At 39.5% G+C, this 19097-nt stretch overlaps 1 protein-coding gene across 2 annotated transcripts in view; it reads left to right on the top strand.

Annotated features, from left to right (window-relative positions):
- The window catches only part of POU6F2 (POU class 6 homeobox 2), a 318720-nt gene that overhangs the window by 256650 nt on the left and 42973 nt on the right, over positions 1-19097 (top strand). The window lies entirely within an intron of this gene.

The raw sequence follows: 19097 nt of genomic DNA, 5'->3' as shown, positions 1-19097 counted from the left end.
ACCTGGTAGCTGAGTAATTTGAATGTCATTATTCTAAATGCTATGAATTGGGTGTATGGTGATATCCACAGTGCTTATGTGGATGTTAGGCCCTGGTAAACATTTATGGAAATGATGCAGCTTGGATGAAATGTGAATCTGAAGTTTAGTTTCTGCTTTTACTGTTTACTACAGGGAAAAAAAAAAAAACATGAAAAGCAGGTTTTTTTCCTGGTAATTTTCAGTCACCGTGATTTTAATTGGAACAGGGGTGACATTTTTTATTTTGGCCCATAAAAAATAAAAGACAATACTTTATAGGAGCCCCACTTTTTTTTTTTTTTTTAACATAACACATAAACAAAGATGCATCCTAAGATTCACTATCACCATCCAAGTCCCAGAAAAAAAAAATGCTGACCTTGTTATATTTACTGGGTGGGTGCAGAATTGTTCCATCACTACCCCGAGGGTTGAACGATGGAGCTTGTCAAAGTGAGGCCTTATCTAATGAATCATCTTATCGCAGGTGCACACCACACATATTAAAGGAGGATTGTATGAACAATGTGCCCTCTACAATAACCTTTCAATGTCTACTTTAACCCTTGTTTCAATCCCTTTTCATCAAAGGATCATTTTATGCAGCCAGCTTTAAATGGAGGCTCTCAAAAGCCTATTAAGATTTCTGGAGGGATGGGGTATTGGTTTGGAAGAAAAGTTGGTTATAATACCTATAACTCATAGTCAGATCAGCTCCAACCTAGAAGCCTGCTAGCTTCTATCTGTGCTCCAGAAATGGTTCACAATCACCACTCACATGAGGCACTTGGCACCAAAGATGTTCATTGTAAGAGCTGAAGATATAAACCCAGGCTAGTTTTTCGATAGTTTTCACTTTACACATTCTCCACAGAAAGCAAAAGCTAATTGTGGCCATTCATTGTATGTTTAAAAAAAATACTACTGTGAAGATATCACTGAATGAAACTATGGATTCCCTCAGGCTGAGTCTTGTTTATTCCACACATAATGTAAAGTCCAATAATTCCACAGGTTGCAGAAAAAGAGAATAGAAAGGAAGAATCTTCCCTATTGTTGGATAAAATCACAGAATCTATCTGTTTGCCTAGCTCTTTTAAATAAGGGCTGTCTTTTTATTACTTGTTTTTACAAATGTTCCTTGGTTTATAATCAGTACTGCAGACCTCACCACAATATAGATATTGATAATAAGTGTGTAATATAACACCCATTTTTATAATATTCAGCATAAACCCATATTGCTTAGAGCACACTTCTGAAGCTATCAGTCTACAAAACAGGACTATTCAGTGTAGTTAAACTACATTCCAGAAATTAAATTACATTCCCTGCAAATTAATAAAATTATAGCAACTGAGCAAAAACTGAAAGGTACGTTTCTTCAAAATTGGGAGCGTAAGTGAATAGTAATTTAGGATACTTCATTTCTGAATTTTCTGCTTGGACTCGTTAAGGAGCCAGATTTCCATCATATGTTAAGAATCTGCCCTTTCAAAATTGCCCCTTTCAAAGAATCACAAGTGTGACACCCAAAATTCACTCCAGCAAATATAAGGCTGGATGGCTTACCAGCCTGTTTGTATGTGCAATCTTTGTAATTATATGCTGCTTCTGTTGTAGAAATTCAGGACTTGTAAATGTCCATCTGTCTAGCTAAATATATGGTGATCAGTAATCCCTGGAGACATTAAGCTATAGGTCAAACCTAAGATCCTATGGCAAATTTAGGGAAATGATCTTTTAAATGACATGTGGCATGGCCTTAATTCCCAATAGTCTAGAAGTTCTTACAATCACAGTAACAACATTATCTATATTAACAATCATTTATATAGTGTATTTGTTATTAATTTAATTATTGAATTCACAATTATGGTATCATAATTTATTTATTTTTTTTGCTTTGGTTGGCAATAAGAGCCATAATACCACAGCTCCCCAAGACTGCTGTAGCAAAGAGACCTAATCCATTGGAATAATATGATTAGATCACCTGATTAATTTGATATAGTACAGGTAGAGGACTCTAAATCAAATTTTCATTTTCAGAGGCATATTATGAAGAGCTATTGGCCCATGTAATGCTGCTTACATTCTGTTTGCCCTCAGCACTTTCCAGGAAGTGTTTGCAGGACTCGGCTTTCATATCTTAAATTTAAAGGCCAGGGTAGCAGAATTGCTAGATTCCACCCTGTCAGTAGACACACTGATTTCAAAGAGAAACTGTCTACCCGCTCGGCTTCAGCCTGCCTTTGGAGGAGGATCTTAGTGCCATTGCTGCTCTTGGTTTCTTCAGAGATGTAACAACCAGACATTTCTCTTTTTCACTCTGTTATTGCAAATGAAAGAAAGCATTAGGAGTTTTGAGTGGGTTTTACTATATTTATTAAGTACATGAAATGAGTATTTTGGCTGTTTTCGTAATCTTTGTAAGGAGATGAACCACAGAAATATGGAAGCAAGGTTGATGCTTGGTTTCCACAAATGCTACATGAAAGCCAGCTTCCTACTTGGCTAAAACATAGTGCTTAATTGTCTTCAGTTGCATTTGTCTAAGTCCCCTGACTTCAACAGGATCAAATACATTTTAACTATAAGTCCTGAGTAAGTTTAATTTCCTCTTTGGAAAGATGGGAGTAGTCTAATAGGAGAAAAATACGCCCTAATTCAGCAATTGCAAAATAACATTTAACCATAAAGACTAGAAAAAGTAGCATGATAAGAGCTGGCATTATGAATGGTTATGAATGATATGTGGTTAAAGAGGGCAATAGATTCTGCTTCCTGATAGGTTAACAGGAAAACCTAAGTAAGCATGGTGTAATTGTACCGTACATACTTTAATTGAATGGTGAATTTAATCGGGATGCATCAGTAGTATCTAAAAATGCCCTTGGAGGAACTTGGGCTTCATTGTGCCCATGCCTTGCTCTTTGGATGTGAAAACCTTCTGTCTATATGAAAAGCCTTGAGCACAGCTCCACCCTGACAATTAACAAAAAAAAATAATTTTTGAGAGTTGTAGTCCACAAGTAGCTCAGGAAACTAAATAGAGAGAGAGGTATTGTTGATCCAATTAGATAATAGGAGTACTTTGGTTCTCATTATTCTGATGAGAGGGTACACGTTTGCTCTTTGAGCTTCTTGATGGTAAATGGTGCTAATGAGGCCTGATGGATTCCCTGCTCCTAACAAGCCTCTCAGCAGTGCGAGTGATTACAATGGAGATAGATTTGATGGGATGCGCTCCCTTTTGTAGTGTCTCAGCTGCTGACACTCTGCGACATAATCAGGTCACAGAGCCGGTCACAGCCATCAGCAAAAGCCATAGCTCTATCCCTCATTATTAAAGTGCATTATTCAGTTCCAGGCCTTCACAATACTGCCAAAGGCCTTTTTTTCCGTCTTCTTTTTTGTTAAGCATCAGTTCTCAAATACAAGGGTTAATAAAATCATCAGCTAAAGAACTAGTAAATTACAGAAATGGAAATAAAGCGCTCCCTTTCAAATTCGTTGAAGGATCACAATTAAATAAGCAGGGAATTTCTCATCACCACACACTGTACAGTACAATGTAGTATGTCATGTGCAATAAAAACAGGCAATAGGATTTTAAAAAATAGCGTTGTCCTCATTGTGGACTGGCTTGGAAAGCGCTGAAGTATCTTCCATTCAGAAGGGAATTTCTGTCCTCTCAACTATTACATATGTACATGGAAGTACTGTTATTTTCACCATTTCCTGTAACTACTTTTTTCCGGTGTGGGAAGCATTACTTGCAAACTGAGTTTATAATTTTACGTGTAGCATCTGTCTTGTTTGAGTTAAAGTGGCCGAGGCCACAATCTGGAAAATATAGGATAGGCCACTGTGCTAGGAGCACTCTGTTCCCATACACAAGGCCATTGCCTGCTTTTGGAGGTTGTGGAGAAAGGTCACTGTAGCATTTTCTGTCTATTCTGATGCTATTCAGTTGGGACTATCTCCCCTCCAAAAGCAAATACAATTTTTAAGTCTAAGGTAGACTTTAATGCAGTTCATTAAACAAGTGAGAAAAAAATGAGCGGAGAGACCGATTTTATTATTTATGTATTTGTTTATTAACTTTTTGTTTCAATTTCAGCTGATTATGAGGAGGTTTCGGCTAAATAGAAATAAGATATTCTAATATTGAAATGTGTACCTTTACAGGGATTTACACTGTTTCTGTTAAATCACTGAAGTACATATTCAGTGACAATAGTATAATTTTGTGTTTAGATACAAATAAAGGTACTAATACATTGAGCTTTTTTTACCACCTTGTTCAACGCTGCAATTGTACCTCCTTTTTCTTGCTGGTAGAGTATGCTGTGATGATCAAATGAGTATGTATATGCAAAGTTGCTTATAAAACTTTCAGTTCTCATAAACCACAGATGCAAGAATCTCCAGACAGCTACAGGTCAAAGTACAAAGATAGCGTTGTCAAATTAGCATTCATCTCCAAGAAGATACGCAGAGACTGGCATGTGACCTAGGTTTTTTTTTTTTTTTACACTAACCAATAAAATTGGCTACTATCAATGGGAATGCAAGGTGGGCCTTTTCAGGGGGCTTAAAAGGAGGATGTTGGTCATTTGTTGGGTTTTTCTGTTTGTTTTTTTTTTACCTCTCCCAGAAGTTCTAGGAGGCCCAAAGCCACATGATGTGTAACACTCCTCAAAGTCTTTCTGAATATGTGCAATTCATAGAGTTCTCCAGGTGCGTGATGTCTATTAGCCTTTTCTCTTAACAAGTGTTATCACACTAGTTAGCGCACAAGTGCTACATAATGTTTCAGCTATGCAGCTCTAATACCTGCTAACCACTAATGCTCTAGCCCTCACATCTAACAGTGTTCACAAACATCTAGACAATAATTGCTTAAATAGTGAATTCTAACAATGTCTTCCCAGGGCTAAGATTGACAGAAATCTGAGTTGGTGGTATCAAAATGGTATATAGTAAGGAAATTTCATGACAGGCCTGAGATAATAAAAGAGGCACGTTTTGAGGGAGAGGCTAGAGGGAGGGATTGTAACACTCAAATAATACTAGCATTTAAGAACATTCCTTGGAAAACCCTTTGCCAGGAGAATCTGTTTTGACTAATCTTCATATTAATATATTGAATTTCTGCTGGGTGGAGTCTGACTCTCTGTTTTCCCCCTCAAAGTTTCACTGGGCTGAATACATGTAGTTTTGCGGTTTGCAGGAAGAAAAGGGCACATATTATGAGAAAAGGTCAGTTGTAAGGGAAGATTTTTTTTTTCGTTGGCTTCCTCTCCCCACAGCTAAACATCGAGGAGGCTGTTTGTTTAATTACCTCCCATGTGAATTTGAATCAAAAGACAAATAATTCTTTTAACGTATTTTTGCTGACTGTGTCTTTATTCTACTGCACTATTTATCTAACCTCAATTTTAGCCACAGCGGCATAAATGTAAAAATGTATGCACCAAACTCTCAGGTCATGCAAATTGGTAGTTTCATTGAAATGGACAGGCACAGAGACGAAGGCTAATTATACCAAAACAAGAGCTGGCTAGTCTGTTCTGTCCATTTTAGACAGTGATCACTCATAAATTTTGGATATCCACAATTGTGAACAATTGTGAAATCCATATCCACATTTTTTAAAACAGTGGTGAAATTTAGAACAGTTACCATCTGCAACACAGAAAAGTAATATTCAATTAGTCCTTCATAACCACAAGAAGTTTAGAACCACTGTGGTGGCACCATATTTAATGGAGGGAATCTAATTTTCTCACAGGAGAAGAAAAAGGGCAGGGTAAAAAAGATTCAGAAATTAATTACCCAAAGAATCAACCATTGCAAAAATCTTGGAAAAACACAGTATGACCAGCTCACAACCTGTTTGGACAAAGACACCAGCTTTAGAGAAGAAGCACTACCACTTTCCTCCAAAGCTCCAAGAAAATGAATACTGGTTCAGACTAGCTGATGAGCTGAAGTCAAACCTCTAATACAGGAGACTCTGCTATTCAAAAAAAACTACCAAGAGAAGAGCTGTTATGTTAAATAATATTTGTTGCAAATAGCAACTGCAAGGGGAACACCATTATTTAAGAAGAGTACAGAATGTTTCCTTACTGGACCCATACTGGGTCACAACTGAAGTCTCTGAACAGGTTTACCAAAGAAAGGGTAACTATGTATTGAAATCTCTATCAGCCTGAAAATGATCAGCATCTGTCCAGAAATGCCACTGAAATTCCTTTCATCTATCTTGCAACAAATCTTACTTTGAGTACTAAACTTCACACTTTGGATTTGTAGCCTCTTGCCTGGATCTCTGCCCAAGGTACTGTATCTCGGCTGTAGATTTTTTTCAGAGGTGTCCAAGTCTTATTTTCAAAAGCAACTTGTGTACCTGTAAGAGCCTGAGTTTCCTTCAGTCAGTGTTATGACTTTCAGTGCTTGAAGGTGTGTCTATACACTGTAACGGAGCATTGCAAGCAAACTGCAAGAGACAGTACATTTACATGTCTCAGTGCCATACCAGCACAGATCCCAGAAGCCAAAACCCTTGGTAGTATGGTGTTATGGCTGGACTAATTAATTCTGCTTCTCAACAAGGTGACAGAGGATCTAGCTCATTAGTTACTAGCTCTGGGGTCTTGGTAGCACGCTGTACTAGGTGGAGTAAATATATTTTGAAGAGAGCCTTAAAAGCCTGAAGCATTTAGGTACTTTTGAAAATGTTATTCACTAATCTAAATTAATTATTTCATGTCAGAAATACAGGACATACCTGTCCTTTTGTCATTGCCTTCTTAATTACTTTTGCATGGAGGAGAAAACCAAACTAACTACTAGTTCAGCTTGACTACCATTTCCATGGAAGCTAACTAGTAACTAAAAGAAGCACCTACCACTCCTATAATATGTTCATCTTGGCATCATGAGGTGGCTATAAGCATGGCAAATTTTCATTGTTATCACCAGTGACATACGTCACAGTCAATGAAATCTTTCTGCTCTATAGAGGTTGTTACACTGCCCTCCTTATCATCATATCTTATCACCTTCCAGTAACACATTAAGAAACATGACTAGTGACTGTCACGGATTGGCCTTCCTCCCAGGAGAAGCTTGTAGAATAGAGTCGCACGTTTGATATGGGCATTTGGTTTTGTCTGTTAGGAATTTGTTTGCTTCGCTTTCCTTTTAAAGTTTTGGTTTTATTGGAATTTAAAAATATTTATGAGGGAATTTCTTAGAGATGCATATTACTTATATTTGCATTAGAGAAAGGCAGATTACAGAAAGTGCTTAGCTTTTGTATCAGAATGTGGTGAAGCCAGAGGTGATAAACCAAGGAGTGCCTTCAGTTACTGTGGGAATTCATTCCAAGTCCTTGACCTTCCCTTCGAAACAAACTCTGCTGTGCACAGAGGTTTGACCATTATTATCCTGGAAAATCTGGTAATTATAGATTTCATCCAGGAGCATTAGGTGGCCATTTAGATTCCTTGGAACCACACCACAGAGGAACTTAAAGGCAAAGGCTGAAGTTTTCCTAAGTTCATTGAGAATTCTTTAAGATGACATAAACAAAGCAGTGGACAGAGTTGGTGCATGTAGATGGTGCTGATAAATGTGCTTTCTATATTACTGATGTTTCCCAAACACTGTAAGTGTCATGCTTAGGAATATTGCAACACTGCATGCCTTCAGGAGTTGACAAAGTTGAGAACAATTTGAGGACACATCATTGTTCAACCAGAGATGATGGAAATCCTGCTATATGAGATGCACATTGGAGTGGAATCCAAGACTACTCTTAATTTGGGATTTCTCCTTTAGGCTCTCCAGAGCTTCTTATAAGGGAATGCTCTGCACACTGGAGTATAGAAAGGCTGTAGGAAAACAGAGGAAATAGTGGACCAAATCAGAGAATTTGTCTGAGTTGGCTTTCCAAACGTGCTTCATCATTTCTGGAAAAAAAAAAAAAAAAAAATATATATATATAGTTCTTTGTGTAGTGCTTACTTTTATTTAGATTTTATCTCATTTATCCTGCAGATATCAAGTGCTTTTTCCCAGTGTCAGAATTTTACTTTCTGCTCAACAGGCATTGATATCAGAAAAAAGAAAAGAAGAAGGGCTATTCAGGCAAAGGGGAAAAAAGCCAGATGACTCTGCCAAAAGTGGAAGTTAATGTAAAATACTAAATATTTAAGGTCCTTGACTCACTGGTGGAGCACTGCTGCTGTTTTGGGAAGGTTTGGAATTTCTTAGAAGTCATAAGTCTTCATGCATGAATGAAGACCAATGGCTTTCTTGTCGGTCTGTGGTCTTGACATCTGTGCGTGAATGTCATAGAGATACAGGTGAGGAGAGGAAATCTGGGGGTCCCATGTTTGCAGTGCAGCCAGTATTTGTTCCAAAATCTGAAAGGATGAGGAGGCCAGATATTTTAGCAATATCTTGTGAAGAATTTGAAAATAGAAAAATGTCTTCCCTAAGCAGTTTTCACATAAAGAGGAGGAGGAAATTGCGGAAGTACTTGATTGACTCATTTGATAAACAACTGAGTTGTATTCATGCAACATTTACAGTGATAACCAGCCAGATGCAGACCCATAGGCTTCTGCATGCAGACCCACAAGCTTCCAAGTAGCACAGTGAACAGGAGTTGTCCTGTAAGAGGAAGGATTCTCTGTCTTCTGGTTTGAATCTAGAGTATCGCAAAGAATTGTGTGATGTCTTTTCCTATGTGTTGATCTGTGAACAGTGGCAGGGAAAGGTCAAGCAGAAAAAATCACAGTCTTAACCATGAATGGACACCCAATCTATCTTTCTAAAAGTATATCTCAGTTTGTCATTTTTCTTCAGATACTGACAGCGTTAGGCTTCAGCATGTATGTATGTAAATGGCCCAGATATCAAAAAGAAAAAAAGGACTTTGAAATATCTATGCCAATGTTATTAAATATATATGATTTTTAAAGTACCTTTTTCACTTAAACTTCCTTCTTTGCACATTAATTAAATATTATCTCTAGGATAAGTATCTCTCATAGAAGATTAATGTATTATTGTCACATAATAATGGAAGAGAATGACAGAATCTCTTTCCTTAAGCACAAAAAAGAATTTATTAATATAAAGAAAACACTCATAGCCCTTGAGCAATTCTGTCTCTGTTTTATAGAGAACCTTTCCTAGTCTCCCCTCACGTCTAGCTTCGTGCTAGAGATTCAAGGAAGCAATACATATATCCTGCCAGTTTAAAAATCAATCCACTTTTCAGCAGATAATTTAATATCAAGACATGATGTACCCAATATCCAAATATACATTCATTTTAATGTTTGACGCATCAAATACTCTGACATAGCCAAGTTTCAAAATAAATGGTTTGTTTTAGAGGTTGGATATGTCATATTAGCATCCACCCAGCAGATAGAGAAATAGATCAGAGAGTGATCAGGACATCAGGGAGACAGTTTAGAGAGAGATGAGAGAGGCCAGGTACATCTTGTAATGTTAAAAAAAGCTAGCTATCAAGAAAGAAATTGTATAAATAGGTCATTGCAGCCCAACTGAAAAAAAGTTTAATTTTAACTTCTTAGTCATCATCTCCAGAGGCCTAATCCGCTCCCTTCGTTGCAGGCTGTGCATTAAGCTGAGATATATCTTATTTGCTAGCACAGATAGACAGACAGTCTCAAAGTGAAAAGATGATATCAGGCTCATGCAGTGCACTAGCTTTGAGGGGGAGTTGGCACCAACTGGCGTGTTAAACTTCCCTCTTCTTTCCTTCTCAATTCTTTTTATTAGCTTTAGCTCAGTGTCACCCGTCCTGGTTTTGCTCTTTCGGTTCCTTCCATAAGCGGAAGCATAAAACCATGTGGAAACAAGAGTATGGATGAACAGATACCTAGTGCCAATGTCGGCGACAGATCCCCAGACATTCCAAGGTATCCAATTCCCTCGTTCCTGTTCTACTTCCCCTATCTCTACCATTTTCATTTCCTGCCAACAGCTCTTTGTCACATGCTGTTTGTGAGATTCAGTTACTTAAATATAGGTCTTTAGTCCTATTTTAGGAATTGTACAATACACCATCAGGCCTCCCATGGCCAATCCAGAAGAATGCCCGGTAAGTCTTATTGCCATATCCTGCCAAAATCCTAAAACATTTTAAATAGAGTATATGTCTACATTTTCTTCAAGTGAATTGCTTACCACTTACATGAACACATGCATCTGTGTACATATACACATACACAGCTGAACATAGGCCTACCTGAACCTTCATGCTCATCTCCTCAGGAAAGATACCCTCAGGTACCCACAGGGACCCCAAATTACAAATATTTTAATTACCTCCTTGAGTCACGTTTCTGTCTCTGGGATCCGTTGGACCTGTATTCTGGTCACAAATGAAAACAAACTAAACCTTCTCATCTTGGCATGAAAGATGCTGTGTTGCTCTCTTTTACCTCAAAGCTGTCTCTAGTGTAATGTTTGAAGTGTGTAATCATGACTGTACACAGGTCATAATTGTCTGCAATCTATTAACTGGGGAATAAAACTAGGCCTGTATTTTTCTAAGGGCTCAATTTCTCACCAAGATATAAGTATTAGTGAATGTCTGCAAAGTGGAAGTTAAAGGATGCTGTGTGATAACACACTATCCTTTCATTACTAGGAGGTACCATCTAGTCTGGTACTGTTGGCAGCTCTACACAAGAGGCCAGAGTAGACTATTTAAAAGGTCAAGAAAATTGAGGTTTGTTAGCAGAACTGCGTGGGAAAGGTTTCCCAACCCCTGCCCACAGGATGGCATGGTCTGCCTGTTTCTTGACACGTCTCTCATGTTGATGAACATCACCTCCACAGCCCCCTCCAAAGTGTTGGGAGGTGACTTCCATTTTCAGGTGTTTAAATGACATCTTCTGGGATCTGCACTACAGATCTGTTGATTTTAATTGTACAGATAGTGATGTATGGGTTTTACATGTGCAGTCTCTCACTTCTATTATTAACACCTACAGTGCACTACTCTATATGTTTAAATCTATATGTGTTCTTCTGGATAGTCTATATTTATACCCAGGAGCATGTCTGTCATAACTCTGACACACTGAAATGTCCCAGCCGTCACTGTTCAGGTGAAGACACATGTAGGAGACAGTCACCTATCTTTGCTCTCAAGTAGATACGTGAATTTGGAAACAGAAGTTGTTTATGGACGTTATTGAAGGATACTTCTTTAGCTAAAGCAGAAAGTTTAAGAATCTGTGGGCACAGAGGGTGGATAGATCATAAAGTCCCCCAACTTTGAATGAGAATAGCATGTAATTGATGTTAGCAAAGAACGCCACATTCTTCTTCAGAGAATTTTTGCCACAACATCCAAGACGAAAACCTGCTTAGAAAAGTTAGTATTTTGATTTTTAAGTTTTCTTCTCGAAGGTCCAAAGAGAAGCAAACTACCTGATGCTCAGTTCACCAGGTACAGAAAGGCAAAGGAAGCTCTGATGTGATCCTCATCTATGAAGTCTAAGAACTGATTGAAAACGATCTAAAATTACAATCACAAACTATGTTTTTATCCGAGTATAATGGAGTGTTGGAAGGGAGTACAGGACAAAATCTAGACAAGCTTTTTGCCAGCTTCTCAGTGTAATTATTTAAAATCTGAATGTTAGACTACTGACCTAGAAATACTGTTAGTAATATACAGAAGCATTTGCCTGTTCAAATACCTTCATACTTCTGTTATATACAACGATGAATAGTTAAAGCTTTGCTTACATGGAAGTCCTTAACCAACAATGTATTACATCCTGTATTTTGAGAATAAAATGTCACAGGCAAGTATGCTACAACAAAAGCCTTTTTTTCTGAACATAGATAAAAATGTATATGTTAAATATTACTGAGTCGAGCTCAAATTCTCAAAACCTGATCCATCAATGGAAAGCACCCCTCCTAAAAAGCATTTACTGAGGTAAGTTGTACCCTTGGCTCCCTCTTGCATTTTATTTCTCCTTAAAATCATATGCAGTGAAAAGAGGGAACAAACATGAATGATGCATGCCTGATTCACTAAATCACTATAGTCTCTGGCAACAGCACAAATGTAGAAATGTTTAAATCGGCCTCATACTACCCAACAAATGATGCAAAAGGAGCCCTCAAAGAACACAGAGTGAGGAGAGATAAATGAGCATCATGTCAAGAAGGCAATTTCTCACTGAGTTTACACAGAACGTGGAAATTTGACTTCCAAGAGATGGTTAGGGAATCTTTCTAATAAATCTTCAGTCCACAGTCATTGCGGTGTCCTTTTTTTAAACTTACTTTTTAAGAGCTATGTAAGTTATACCCTCCCCAGTGAAATGTGTCAAGATATTACCAGTCAAGTTGAAGTCATTTAAGTGAATCATCTCTGTCTCTGTGTTTATGTTTGTGATAGACAGGGATGGTCAAACAAGTTTCATTTCATGCATGTGTTGAACAGCTTTTCAACCAGTGAAGTCTTCTCAAAGCATTGTCTTATTTTAGTAGTAACTCACAAAAGAGAAAAAAAAAAAAAAAAGATTGAGCCTCTTCCCTGGAAAAAGTGTCTGTGATTTTTTTTTCTCAGGTTTTGGTTTTTTTTTTAAATTATGTTATCCTTCTTTGTACAGCTGAGATATTCAGATAGTCAACAAAAAGGCAACTGTTTTCCAAATGACTTAGAGGCTGTAGGTCAATATTGGAATTTACTTTGGTCCTCGGTGGAGTCCTACATCTCTTCAGACTCTTGGCTGAATTTGTTTTCCCTAATTTTAACCACGTGAAAGTTAGCTTAGGCTGCATCAAATCTAAGCTAGTTGTTTAGTGTTCTCTGTCACCACTGAAAGAAATAGGCATTCCTGAAGAATAAAACATCTCACTGATCTCAGGCATGCATTTTAGCCTGAGATGAATCACCTTCCAGAGATTCCTCAAGCTCTACATCGACTAGAGAAAGCTTGAATGGCAGTCTACAACTGGACTTCTAATGTTAGGTGGCTAAATTAAATTACATAAATTCCATCCTTAGAATACCACACACCAGATATTTTTAATGGGACTTGAGTCCCTTTGATAGTGTTACCCTTAAGCTCCCCATGGCAGTCTCAGGAGTTTTAGCTCAGATCCTGGTAGCAGCTGATGGCCATGCAGAACTCAGCACTGGCTGACCTGCCTTATTTTGGGGATGAGTCTAGATGCACTCTTCAATTTTTGTGAAAATTGTGCTTCTGTTTTGCTTGCTTGCTTCTTTGTCTTTTCTGAATAAATAGAGAAGTAGCATCCCAGAGACCAAGATAATGGTATCTGTTTGAATTATTTAAAATGTACTTAACTTCACTGATACTTTAACTAAATGATGGATAGTAATGTGAAGGGAAGGTCTTTCTGTTGAGTATCTTTTCTTTCAAGTAAGATTAAGTATTCCATCTATAGGATGTTGTTATTTAAAAATCAGTTGTGCATATATGAAGGGTTTGTGTCTCTGAGGTTCTTCTGGTTTAAAAAAAACCCTTTGAGCCTGTAGTAGTGAGGAAGAAATCTCTCCCTTTGACAGATTACTTTTTACATTTCTCTGGGCATTTACCCTGCTGTTTTGGTTAGGACAGAAAAGGGATGCACTAAATCCTCAGACCACAGGCCAGCTTAAAAGTATTTCCAGCACAGCTCCAGCCAGCAGCTGCCACAAATGTCATGAGAAAGTCTTATCACATAAGAATTTCTGTCCTAAAAAATAGCCTAAGTTGCCAGTGTTCAAATATTTTAGGTACATATCTAAGCCAACCTGATCAACAGTCCTTTGAAGCTGGGCCATCATAATTATTGTCAGCTTTACCAAATATTATTTAAATTTGTATTTATTCCCAAATATTATGTATGCTTAGAAGGGGAGGCATAGCCTCTAATTTGATTCCAAATATTCTGCTTTTGTTCAGAAATGAAACTCGGATGTTGCTCATGGAATTCTTATTTTTTACCAACAAAGAGTGTACTTTACTCTCTATTGTGGATGGTGTCATTACTAGCCTATCAAAAAAAACCCCTTAAGAATCAAATGGCCTTTCTACGCAGAACTTGACCCACTGAACTTCAACATCCTTCGCAAGACTTGCACTGAGCGTATGGGACATGAGATAAGATTTTTATTACAGTGTCGCTTTTATAGCAACTCAAAGAAAGAAATTGCCAGCCCCACTTTGCACCTCTCCAGCCAGTCTTCTGCATGGGGGCTGTAGCCTCTTGTCAATTAACTCACTTTAATTGGTTTCTGTTTCTTCTCTAACTACAACCCTTTGGCCTTGCCTGCTACACAGCACTGTTTATTCTTAAGCACTGGGTTTATATAAACTTTCTATCAAAATCATCTCTTTGGAAGGGAAGATATGTGATAAGGAGTTTCAATACTTGTGCTATCTTTGTTATCTCTTGTGGCTCACAATAGAACCTGAATCATCATAAAATTGCACCATAAGTTTGTGTTTTATATGATGAACATCTGTAAAAGAAGGGGAAAAAAAGAGCTGACAATTCTCTACCTGACTCTGTATCTTTAAAAAAAAAAAAACAAAAACAACACAAAGAAACAAAAGTCATGATTGTCATGGATAAGAGTGCAAATTGTTCACCTCTAAAAAAAAGTGATGCAACTTTTTTAGGTGTAAATTCATCAACATAATTCTAATGAGTTACGGTCTTTGTTGTGAGAAATGAGAAATCCTGTGGTCTCACCCTAAAGAACATTAAAAAAACATTACTGACAGGAAATTGAAAAAGTAATATATGTCTGAATGAATATGACAACTTTTTTTCTGATAGAGCAGATAGATAAATGTCACATACAAGTTTCAAAATACATTTAATTTTGCCACCACAATGGATATTCTCTTCATAAAATATATATGAATCAGGTTTGAATCATAAAACTTGACTGTGATAAACAAATGCATATTTGATAACTTTCTTCTTTTTTTTGAGGTGCTCATTTCTTTTTTGAGGTTATTTGTTGTTTACACATCTTCATGTTTTCATTTCTGAGAGAAGCAGCCTGGGTGACAAATTTTATGCACGTTGAGCCTGGATGAACTTTCTTTTTAAGCTGAGAAATGGATCCTTTTCTTTTGGGGGAGGGTTGAGGGGGAAGGTGAGAGAGGGAAGGAGAGGCTGGTAGATGCACAGACTCTCTTAACTATCGTGATAGACATCACTGAGTTTTCTGAGCATTGTTCAGGATGGGGTGATGGATGAGAAATGCACACAAGTATTTTCAGAGCAGGGGGCTGGAGGAAGAATCACGGTAGACAGAGCATTGTCTTTTACATTCTCCCCAACTGAGCAGCGACTGTCAAACTAGGGGCCAGCTTGTCCATGTCCCAGGAGGTTAAAGACTCCCTGTTAAAAGCTACAGAATAAATGGAAGTTTTAGGCTCTCAACAATGCATATAGCTTTGGGGGAAAGATGTAAATGGAGTGTCCTCTTTTGCATTTTTCAGGCACAGATTCACTGGGGAAGCAGAAGGACTTTATTCTGTGCCGTTGGAGCATGCCAGCGTACTACCCGTCCTGACAGCAGGAGGGCTTCCTCCCCCTTTTCAAAATAGAGGCTATTTCAAACTTTTCTTTCTCCAGCACCTAGTACACCAGCCTTCTGGTCCTTAGCTGAGCTCTTGGAGCCTGCCCTGGTGCAAGTGCTTTTGGAAACCTTATCAGCAATGAACGCAGTGGGCTCTAGAGAAGGAAATCTATTATGTATCCAGAAGCATCCCTCAGGATTCTAGCACTGCATTTGAATCTTATGTTAAAGAGTGAGGTATAATTATGTTTTACTACCTCATTTATCAATCTTTTAGTATAAATTCCTGCAGCATTTTGAGCAGAACTGAATGATATTTTTTTCATCACTGACTTTTGATGGAAAAATGGCATTTAATCTAAATATAAAATGTGTCATTTTGACAAATTTTGTTCAGTAAAAATTTAAAGTACAGTCTCTGGGTAAGATTTAAGTGTCTCATTTTTGCATGTTCTGTTTGAAAATTTAGTGGTTTTTTTTTCAAGTTTAGAAAGGTTAAAAGGAATATGAAATAGTTCAGTTTTGATCAAAATGGCTTAATCTACCCCAAACATTTTTTTCAGATTTGTATTTATTTTAAATTTAGCTTAAGTTCCATTTTGAAGTGAAAATATAAATGAATGTAATTTCCCAATTTCTTTCCAGAACTACTCATGAGTCATCCACTTGTTTTGCATGGGGCTTCTCCGTTGGGCAAAATGGGTTCTGTATGAACAGGGAAAAAGAGAGAGAATCCCTACATTTTTCTAGCTTCAGCTGAAACCAAAGCCTGAGATAACCAGTCAAAACCAGATCTAGGCTGTGCAGGGTACATGTTAGCCTGGGACCATTCATAATTTAAAAAGAACTACGGGCTGCAGCTAGATCCAAACATCAGCCTGTGCCATGTTCAAGTCCCAGGGGCCATTGCATTCAGGTCAGTAGATTTACTTCTGATTTTTATTAGTAGAAGTCACAGAATCACAGAATCACAGAATCACAGAATCACAGAATCGTCTAGGTTGGCAAACCTTGAAGATCATCCAGTCCAACCATTAACCTAACATTAACAGTTCCCAGCTACACCAGATCCCTCAGCGCTATGTCAACTCTACTCTTAAACCCCTCCAGGGATGGAGACACCACCACCTCCCTGGGCAGCCGATTCCAACACCTAACAACCCCTTCTGGAAAGAAATGCTTCCTAATATCTAGTCTAAACCTTCCCTGGTGCAATTTGAGGCCATTACCTCTTGTCCTATCACTTGTTACTTGGTTAAAGAGACTCATCCCCAGCTCTCTGCACCCTCCTTTCAGGGAGTTGTAGAGGGAGATGAGGTCTCCCTTCAGCTTCCTCTTCTCCAGACTAAACCCCCCCAGTTCCCTCAGCCTCTCCCCATCAGACCTGTGCTCCAGACCCTGCACCAGCTCCGTTGTCCTTCTTTGGACATGCTCAAGTCATTCAATGTCCTTTTTGTAGTGAGGGACCCAAAACTGAACACAGTACTCAAGGTGCGGCCTCACCAGTGCCGAGTACAGGGGGACAGTCACTTCCCTGTCCCTGCTGGCCACGCTAGTGCTGATACAAGCCATTGGCCTTCTTGGCCACCTGGGCACACTGCTGGCTCCTGTTCAGCCAGCTGTCAATCAACACCCCCAGGTCCCTCTCTGACTGGCAGCTCTCCAGCCACTCCTCCCCAAGCCTGTAGCGCTGCTGGGGGTTGTTGTGGCCCAAGTGCAGCACCCGGCATTTGGCCTTATTGAAGCTCATACAATTGGCCTTAGCCCATCGCTCCAGCCTGTCCAGATCTCTCTGCAGAGCCTCCCTACCCTCGAGCAGATCAACACTCCCACCCAACTTGGTGTCATCTGCAAACTTACTGAGGGTGCACTCAATCCCCTCGTCTAGATCATCAATAAAGATGTTAAACAGGAGTGGCCCTTAAACCGAGCCCTGGGGGACACCACTCGTGACCGGCCGCCAACCGGATTTAACTCCATTCACCACAACTCTTTGGGCCCAGCCATCCAGCCAGTTTTTTACCCAGCAAAGCGTGTGCCCATCCAAGCCTCGAGGAGTCAGTTTTGCCAGGAGAATGCTGTGGGAAACGGTGTCAAAGGCCTTACTGAAGTCAAGGTAAACAACATCCACAGCCTTTCCCTGATCTAATAAGCAGGTCACCCTGTCGTAGAAGGAGATCAGGTTTGTCAGGCAGGACCTGCCTTTCATAAACCCACGCTGACTGGGCCTGATTCCCCCAGTCATCCATTATATGACTTTTAATGGCACTTGAGATGACCTGCTCCATGACCTTCCCTGGCACCGAGGTCAGACTGACAAGTCTATAGTTTCCTGGATCCTCCTTTCTGCCTTTCTTGTAGATGGGTGTCACATTTGCCGCCCTCCAGCCCAGTGGGACCTCCCCAGTTAGCCATGACTTCAGGTAAATCATGGACAGCAGCTTGGCGAGCACATCTGCCAACTCCTTCAGCACCCTTGGGTGTAACCCGTCCGGTCCCACAGACTTGTGTGCATCCAAGTGGTGTAGCAGGTCTCTGACCACCTCCTCTTCAACTGTGCTGACCTCAGTCTGCTTCCCCTCCGCATCTCCCAGCTCATGAGGCTGCGTGTCCAGGGAACCACCAGTTCCACTGCTAAAGACTGAGGCAAAGTAGGCGTTGAGCACCTCAGCCTTTTCCTCATCCTTAGTTACCATGTTTCCCTCTGCATCCAGTAAAGGAGGGAGATTTTCCCTAATCCTCCTTTTGCTGTTAACAAATTTATAGAAACATTTTTTATTATCCTTAACAGCTGTAGCCAAGTTGAGCCCTAGCTGAGCTTTGGCTCTCCTAATGCTCTCCCTGCATAACTTCACTACATCTTTATAGTCTTCATGAGAGACCTGGCCCCTCTTCCAAAGGCGATAGATTCTCCTTTTGTTCTTGAGATCCAGCCAAAGGTCCCTGTTTAGCCAGGCCGGTCTCCTTCCCCTCCTGCTTGTTTCTCGGCAGATGGGAACAGCCTGCTCCTGTGCCTTTAAGACTTCTCTGTTGAAGTATGTCCAGCCTTCCTGGACTGCCATATCCTCCAAGGAAGCCTCCCAAGGGATTTTGTTAGTCAGTCTTTTGAATAGGTCAAAGTTTGCCCTCCAGAAGTCTAAGGTGGCAGTTTTACTAACCCCTCTCTTTGTTTCTTGAAGGATCAAAAATTCGATCATCTCATGATCACTGCACCCTAGACAGCCTCCAACCTTTACTTCCCCCACAAGCTCTTCGCTGTTCACAAGAAGCAGGTCCAGGAGGGCACCTTCCCTGGTCGGCTCACTCACCAGCTGTATGAGGAAGTCATCCTCCACACATTCCAGGAACCTCCTGGATTGTTCCCTCTCTGCTGTGTTGTGATCCCAGCAGATACTCGGGAAGTTAAAGTCCCCCACAAGAACAAAGGCAAGTGACCACGAGA

Source organism: Strix aluco, chromosome 1 (assembly GCF_031877795.1).
Source record: "Strix aluco isolate bStrAlu1 chromosome 1, bStrAlu1.hap1, whole genome shotgun sequence".
NCBI classification, from domain to species: Eukaryota; Metazoa; Chordata; class Aves; order Strigiformes; family Strigidae; genus Strix; species Strix aluco.
The sequence above is the reverse complement of the archived record's forward strand: the minus strand, read 5'-3'. Positions and strand labels throughout refer to the sequence as shown.